The following is an 8921-nucleotide window of genomic DNA, read 5'->3' as shown; positions in this document are numbered from 1 at the left end:
GACTGATTTCCTGGATTGATTGACAGCTCTGTATTGCCGGGAGATTATCAGATTACATGGTGTCCCTTTGAGTATCATTTCGGATAGAGATCCGCGGTTCATGTCTCGTTTCTGGTAGAGTCTGCAGTAGGCCTTGGGCACGCAGCTCTGTTTCGGTACAGCTGTCCATCCTCAGACAGATGGATAGTCAAAGCGGACCATTTAGACTCTAGAGGACTTGCTGAGATCGTGTGTATTGGATTTTTGAGGCAGTTGGAAGGACCATCTGCCATTGGTAGAGTTCGCCTACAACAACAGCTTACATTCGGCTATCCAGATGGCACCGTTTGAGGCGTTGTATAGTAGACCTTGTCGGACACCCGTCCTCTGGGATGAGGTTGGAGAGGCCCAGATGTTGGGACCTCATAGAGTTTAGCAGGATGCAGAGTTGGTCCGTACTATCAGACGGAGGATGTTAGAGGCGCAGGACCGCCAGAAGAGTTACGCTGATCAGAGATGTAGACCACTAGAGTTCTCTGTTGGCGATATTTTTGCGAGTTTCACCCACGAAAGGGTGAAGAGATTTGGCCTCGAGGTGTCCACGATACATTGGCCCTTTCGAGATCTTGAGAGGATCGGAGTGGTAGCTACCGACTAGCACTGACCCGACACATGTGCTGACAGATGTCTCAGTTCCGGTTCAGCCTGACGTCACTTATGAGAAGGTTCCGATACGGATTTTGGACCGGAAAGAGCGTCAGTTGCGGAACAAGACTCTCCGGCTGGTTAAAGTCGGATGACAGCATCATTCGGACGAGGAGGCTACTTGGGAGCTCGAGGATACTATCCGAGCTCGATATCCCCATCTTTTCACTTGAGGTATGTGATTTGTTTACCGTTCAGCATTTATACTTTATATCTGTTGTTAGTACTTGCTGATGGTAGAAACAAAATTTGGAGACCAAATTTTTATTAGTGGGGGAGAATGTAAAATACCAGAAATAGGCGAATATTAATAAGGGAATTTTTAGAAATTTTTAGAAATTTTTCGGGAATTTTTCGGAGCTCGTATGGACGAGTTAACGGGGATGAAAACGGGGTCCGGAAAAGCCTGTTTAGGCTACCCCATTTTTTAGAGGAAAAGTTTTAATTTTTCCTTTTCTTTTTCTTTTATTCCTTTTCTTTATTTTCTCTTCTCCCGTTTCTTTTTGACGCCGTGACCTTCCCCGCGCGCCCGACTTCCCTCTGCCCTAACCGGCGCCGTGGCGGCTCCCTTCCTTTTCCTCTCTTCTCTGCCCTAGCCGGCGATGGCCGCCCCCTCTGCTACGATTTGGCAGCAGGACCGACCGCCACGATCTCTACCCCGATTGCCCTCTGCCGATCTCCCTTCTCTTCCGACGACACCACACGAGCGCCGGCCACCTCTCCTCTGTCTTACCTATACCCTAATCTCCAGCCGGCGTTTCCTTCTTGCCTACACCTAGGCACCACTGTCGATGTCTTCACCGTGACTTAGACCTCTCCCTCGCCGGTTCCTTTTTGTCCATCAGTTGCCGACAGAGAGGAAATGAGGGGCTCCAATTCAGCAACTTCTTCGTGATTCATTGAAATTGTGCCCTAGCTTTGGGTTCACGGCCACTGCCCTCTCCTCACAGACACTGGAACCCGTCGGAAAGGAGATTGAGCATCCGAGTCTTCACTTCACCCTCTGCCCCGTGTGCCGTTGCCCTTGTTGGAGTTGTGCCCTAGATCGTCGGAGGCCGAGAGCTGGAGAAAGTGACAGCGAGCAGTAGTAATCCGGCTATGTGATTGAAGGTAAGGGCTTAGGGTTTGATTTCCGAGTTGTGTTATGTTTCTTGTCCTACCGTGAGCAGCCCTTGTATAGGGTGGAGGTTAGGTTAACTAGGGATGGAGGTTTCTAATTGTAGATTCATTGTGCTGGTGGTGTTTCAGGTTTCCAGCAGCAGCTATTCCTTCCGACAGCACTATCCCTAGTTGTGGATCAACATCTGTACTGTGAGAATTTAGGTAAGGTGTAGTGAAATTGTTTCTTTGTTGTAGCGTGCACCAATTTGTAGGAAAGGACAAGAAATGAATGACACAGAAATCTATTTAAGTTTAAGTTGTTATGAGTAAATGGATTAAGTTTGGAATTTATCTAATGTATGATTAGGATTTATCCTAATTTAGAGTTAGAGGTTTTATTTAGCTATTTATGCGAATTTAGCTAAATAAATGTATGTATATCGGTTGACACAGGACTTTGACGCGAGACGAGTTTCTCGATGTCCGGATTTGGACTGATTGGACCTTTCTTATTAGAGGCGGGTACTTTTGACTTATTGTCTTTGATATGCTTAGTAATGAAAATAATATGTTGCATTAATTATGTTTCCTATTTGTTTCGGTTAATCACTGCCCAATACATGTTACCTGTTTGATTGATTGTTTGTTTGCATCTCGTATTGATCTTGTACCCGATCTATCATGCTCATGGGTAGTGATATAACCATGTTTCACATGTTCAGGACCTAGGTTTGATACCTTTTTGATCAGTATGTCTTGATTTGATCTATTCACTATGGTGCCCATTGTTATATGCCCAGAGGTTGGTTTAGTATATTACCATGCTTAGTGGCATGCACCATTTGCATGATCGCATGCTATGCGATAGATTGCTCCATTATTGTCGAGCACTTTGCCAGTTTTCATCACTGTTCGGTGCTCCGTTGGTCCGCTGTAGCACGTCAGTTTGACTCTTCCGTGCTCCGTTGATCCGCTCAGGGTAGTGTGACGCAGCTGTAGCACGTTAGAGATTCCTCCCGTCATACCGGGAGATGAGAGCATCAAGGCCCCCATTTATGATTTGGGGTAGAGTACGTGTGTACTCCGACAGATCCGTCCACTCGGTCACTCATCGTGAGTAGTGATGCAGAGTGCACGGTGTCACCTACCCACTTGGTCCCACTTTTGTTGTGAGTTGGTTGACTGGCGTCAGGGTGACATTGACATCATATGCATGATGCATTTATTGTTTGTGATTGTGATTGTTGCATTTATATGCTGCATATTGTTTGGATACCTATGTTTGGCATGCATACAGGTCTTCTATACCTTTCGGACTGTTTGTCCTTATACCGGGTCCTGGTTAGTACAGATTCTCTCCTGTCTTCTTCGGTTTGCATTTACCTTTATTTTTATCAGGAGACTATACGCATGATTAGTGCTAGGTGTTATTTCTTTACTTTGCATATCAACTGTACCTGCTGAGTGTTGGACTCACCCCGCCTCCATTGTTGTTATTTTCAGGTTGATGCTGTCAGGAGGGAGTTCCAGTCGCTAGTCCTCACTGCACGTAGTGCTAGATCCCTGTAGACCTCGAGGATTTATTTACCATTTGGTTTGGCTTTTATTTGCTTATGTGTGTACTTGGTTATTTGGATACTTGGACATCGTATGTTTTTCTTTTGATATTGATGGATGTTCTATTCGATATGTTTTTACTACATGCTTGCCTGGACGGCAGAAGATGTGAGTTTCGTCGGATTTGAGTTTTACGAGTGTAGTGGAGTAGGGTGGATTTCGAGTCAGTATAGTATTGTGATGTACTATTATAAACTGCGTGGTGAATGTTTTTATTTATTGTTATTATTCCAGCCGCCTGTGGCTGAGGTATGGAGATATGTAGAAAGTTTCAGATTGTCCGCCGTACAGGGGAGATGCTGCCGAAATTTCTTCGGACGGGGACTCCTCTGGGGGCGTGACAGTTCTGGCCAGTCCAGAAGCTCCATCGTACTCTCTAGTGTTTTGAACCAGGCTTGTGCATCCCATGGTTCACTAGTGCCTGAGAAGTTCTCTGGCTTGACTCTCTGCCACTGGATCAGATAGGCTTCTCTCCTTATCTCTGTTGCTGGGGCTACTGGTACTGTAGGACTACCGGAGTCGTCGAATTCGGTTCCGGGGTGACTGTGGGGGTATTCTGCCGATTAGCCCCGAGGGTGGCTATCTCCTGTTACTATTCAGCTAGCTGCTGCTGTAACTGAGCCACTAACGCCTCATGCTGGGGCTCAGTAGCTGGTGTCCTTCTAGCTAGGCGTCCTCGTGCCATTTCTAAAGACATGGAGGACAGGACATGCATAACTAATACAATTATAATTGTATAACTATTGCTATCATGTCATATACTATCACATACTAACATGCATCAATTATTTATAAACATGGACTATAACAAGAAAGCAAGAAACATAAATAAAGCAGAGGTATTCTTACTTGGAAGCTGCAGGTTCAATGCTGATGTGTGTGTAGGAAGTATGGAACACTACTCTGATACCACTCTGTAAACGACCCGCCTTCTACTGACTAGGTTGTAAGGTCGATCGTTACGTAATGCTGTGCTAAATTACTATTGCGAAAATCTGGATTGATTAAAATTTTTACTAAACTGATTACTGTAAAATCTGAACTTAATATTCTGGGTGTACCTAGGAGTTGTACACATGCTAGGGAAGATAATTTATGCCTCCCGAATGTCCTGCTAGCTGTAATCAGGTATTTCAATCGATCCATGGATCGATTGGGCTGTCGGATCGATCCCGTGATCGATCCAGCTTGATACTGGCACTGATCGGTCAGCTGACCGATCAGTGAGCTTCGGTGCTCTCTGTTCGCGCATGGGTCGGTCGGCTGACCGATCCACAACAGATGTCAACACTCTGTTCGCGACTGGATTGGTCAGCTGACCGATCCAGCGGCACAACCCAAACTCTGATCGGTCTGCAGACCGGTCTGAGTTCTGATATCACCCTGAAACTCTGATTTCAACACTCTGGCGTGCCAAAACCTCACACAACAATTCTAAAATCAATTGGAATATATTCTAGCAACTATTAACCAGCATTCTAACATAATTACTAACAAACTAAATAAATCTCCCATGGTTTAAACATTCTAAGGTCTAAAAATGCATGAAAGAAGAAATACTAAGAATTCAACTATTTAAGCTTGCTAAAACCCCTGAGAATCTTTTATTCCAGTTCCTGCCACACACACCATCTTTGCATTAAACTCCAGCTTCCTCTGCTAGTCCATTTTCCCTTTACCTTTATCTGTAGTATAAGGAAAGTATAATCTGTAAGCTTAAAGCTTAGTAAGAAACCAACTACCTCACTAAAACATACAACGACGCAAACATGCTTTTAAAGAATGCTATTTGAAAACATGTACTGGCATGACATACTATGGTTGCAAGTATAAACTGAAATAACTGAACATGTAAGCTGAAACATGGCATAGCAAGCTAATCACATAGAATAATAATAGAGAACTAAGCTAACTGAAGCTAACCTGAAGCTGAAATCAAACTCAACTAACATAACTGATTTTATGAGTTTTGAAAACTAATAGCATAGTAGATCAAAATAATAATCATATGCTGTTGGGCCCGGCAACTGTACTTACTGTGCGCGCATCCCTAACTAAACCCGGGTTTGCAAGTCCCGAATTTAGTAGGGTTTACTAGGTTATCTGAACCTAGGGACGACTGTGGGAGTCCAACCCAATGGATATCTAATCCGGTACAGTGCCAACTGAAAAGTAAAATACTGAATATAGCTAAACTGTTCTAAATTGTTGTTTCTAGGTTATCTGAACCTAGAGGCGACTGTGGGAGCCCACCCGTTGGATCGTAGTCCCATATAAGCTAGAATAAACTGATTTACTAATTTAGATGCTTCTAATGCATTCAATCGTGCTAATAATGCCTAATTTGTATTTTTACTTAACTAGCTATTTTATCGAACACTTAGTGTGCCCCAACTCTCCTCTCTATTAGGGAGACCACTTCTAGGCACCCGACAACGTCTAGAAACCCCCACTGAAGAGGGATTATGTGTCCGACCCATCTAGAAGTGCTCACTAAATCCCTAAACCTGCGAGGAGGATCAATTTCACGCTAAGCGTCGATAAAAATCTGCGTATAGCTAACTAATGCGTAGAAAACCCAAACGGAGCTACTTATACTGCAGGTGAGGGGTTTCTTACCTTGTACGCTAATTTCCTTACAATTCTATTCGCTAGAATTCCGGTGGAGACGACTTCTCGACGATCTTCTTGCGTCTAAGCGTTCCTCTCGCGAAGAAGAGAGTCCTCGTGCCGGAGTTGTCGCCGGAAGATGACCTTAGGGCCCTAGGGAGGGAACCCTAGGGTTGGCGCCGAGAGGAAGGAGGGAAAGAAGAAGGGTGTTCGGCGTGAGGGTTTGGAGGGGAGGAGTTTGCCGAATCAAATTCTAAAATAAACCAAACCCAACCTAACTCTTCTATTTATACTAAGTGGATAATTGAACCCAACTCTAATATAAATATAATTGATTCCTCTTTCTCTCAGCACGGCCCTGCTGGGTTCACCGGTTACTAAGGCTAACTAAAAGTTATCGGATCCGAGGGGTTCCGGGTTCGATTCCCGCCTAAGCTATTTTGCGGTTCTAATTATTTTTGCTGCTTCCGCTACTCGAAAAATTCCGGAAAAATATCTAAAAATTCCAGAAAAATCATAGAATATTTATAATATAGTTTTGAGAATTTTCGGGCGTTACAAGTAAGGTATGAGAGATTTGAGATCTCTAAGACTTTGTTTCAATGTAAAAGGGGCAAAGGCAAATGGAAGCTCATGTAAGGATGTATACTAAAAGTCTAGTTTTTTTGTATGAACAGTTATTGAATGAACATTTATTTTGTAATAAGAATTACATTGGTTGAATGTCTATATTTAGTTAAATGCAGTTGTCCATTTAATATATATTGTAGATAACATGGTGTGTGGTGTCACACAAAAGATCATGTTATCAGTTCCTTATAAATTATAAATAGTAGCTCACAACCAAGATGGATCGAGACAAATCATTAGAATAGTTATAATATAATTTGGTATTAGTTTATCTTGACTATAAAATTTCACTAGTATATTATGTATGTATTGAGTATGACCATTTGAGATTGTTCCTTTTATACTGACTGCATAAAAGAACATAACTTATGTTATTATGGATGTGCATACTTTTAATCCCGATATAATAACAAGCACATATACTTACTATTTATTTCTTTAATTTATCAATGGGTGAGATTTATTCGTTAAATCAATAGGCCCGATAAGTTGGGAAATAATATTATTTATATGGTGTGTTGTTGATTATAGAAGGAAACTGTGTCCTAGTTATCTAAGTTGATGATGTCCCCTTGAGGAGCTCATAAAGATTATCATGTAAATCCTGCAGGGGGACTTAGTCCGACATGACAATGAAGTTGAGCGGTACTACTCTTAGAGCTAGATATTGTTGGTGTAGTTAGCACTAATGGTCTAACTCAAGTTTTGATGAATGACAAAATAGGTTAAGTTAGTTTCGTTGCTATCTAACACTCTGATCGAGTGTACAGGAGAAGTCCAGACAGGTCGACCGGCTGACCTGATGTCTGGCACGAAGCCCAGCTAGGTCAACGGGCTGACCGGATAGCTGGCACGAAGTCCAAATGGGTCGATGAGCTAACCGAACGTTTGGCACGAAGTCCAGCTAGGTCGACGGGCTGACCGGATAGCTAGCACGAAGCCCAGATAGGTCGAAGGGCTGATCGGACGTCTGGCAGGTAAGTGAAGGTAAGTCATTGGAGGGGAGTGACTGTGAGGACGCGTTCTCGGGAAGGGAACTTAGGCGCCGATCCGACTTAGAACCATTTCGGAACTCTAAGTCGAGATCGTGACTAGATTCCAGTCTCGGAGAGACGGAATCTAATTAATACTCTACTTGTTAAACTTGAACTATACTAACACTTTGTTTTACAGGATATATGTATTATATATTTACCTCCAGACTAACGTTTTCTTGCAGGAAGGAAGCTGCTAGAAAACTAGGGTCCGGGCACCCGGGATGGATCCGGGCGCCCGGAGGTCTAGGCGCCCGGGTCCCTCCCGGGCGCCCGGAGGTGAAAACTTATCCTCAGCGTCATCTCTCCATGTGGAGCGCCCTGGTTGGCTTGGCTACGTCATGTTCAGGGTGCCCTAAAGGTTCTAGGCGCCCCGAACCGCCTATATAAGGAGGGTCAAGGCTGAAGCTCCATCAACAACTCAGAATCTACTCTCTTGTGCTCCTGCGACACTGCAAAAAGATCTCTGACAAAGTTTTGTTTTCTTTCCTGTCTTATTTTCATAATTGTCGATTTTTTTTGTTTACTACATAATTCCTGTACTTAGCTTGTAATAAGTTACCGAATTATTAGTGATTGCCCAATGAAAGCACCCTTGTGTGCAGGCCTTGGAGTAGGAGTCGCCAAAAGCTCTGAACCAAGTAAATCCTCGTGTTCTCTTTGGCTTATTTTTCCACTGTGCTTACTCTATGAATTATTTTAATCAATATTCACCCCCCCTCTATCGAACTCTACGATCCAACAAGCGGTATCAGAGCAGGTACCACTCTGATTTGGTGCAACCACCAATCAGACAGGGGGTGTAATTTTGTTTCCTTTTTTCGATTTCAGTTTTTCGTCTTTATCCCAAACTGGTATTTTTACCTTTTTGGGAATTCTTTTCGTTGCTATTAATCTGATTTGGTGCAACACCAAATATGTTTTTCAGTTTATTTCTATTTTAATCCCGCACTACTAATCCAAGACCTAGTCTTGAGACTCTGTTTGTCTTTTTCTTTACTTATGTGCAGGATGTCTCAACTTGAAGGCTTCAGCACAGTACACCCTCCCCTGTTCAACGGGGATGACTTTTTGTACTGGAAGAAGCGGATGGAAGTCTACCTGAAGACAGACTTTGACCAATGGTTCAACGTCACAAGAGACTACAAGACGCCGGTCTACAACTCTGGAATCCCACTGGACCCAGAATAGTGGACTCCGAATATGAAGAAGAAAGCTTTGACGGAATTCAAAGCACTCAACACG

Source organism: Zingiber officinale, chromosome 4A (genome assembly GCF_018446385.1).
Source record: "Zingiber officinale cultivar Zhangliang chromosome 4A, Zo_v1.1, whole genome shotgun sequence".
In the NCBI taxonomy this organism is placed as follows: Eukaryota; Viridiplantae; Streptophyta; class Magnoliopsida; order Zingiberales; family Zingiberaceae; genus Zingiber; species Zingiber officinale.
Note: the sequence above shows the minus strand (reverse complement) of the source record.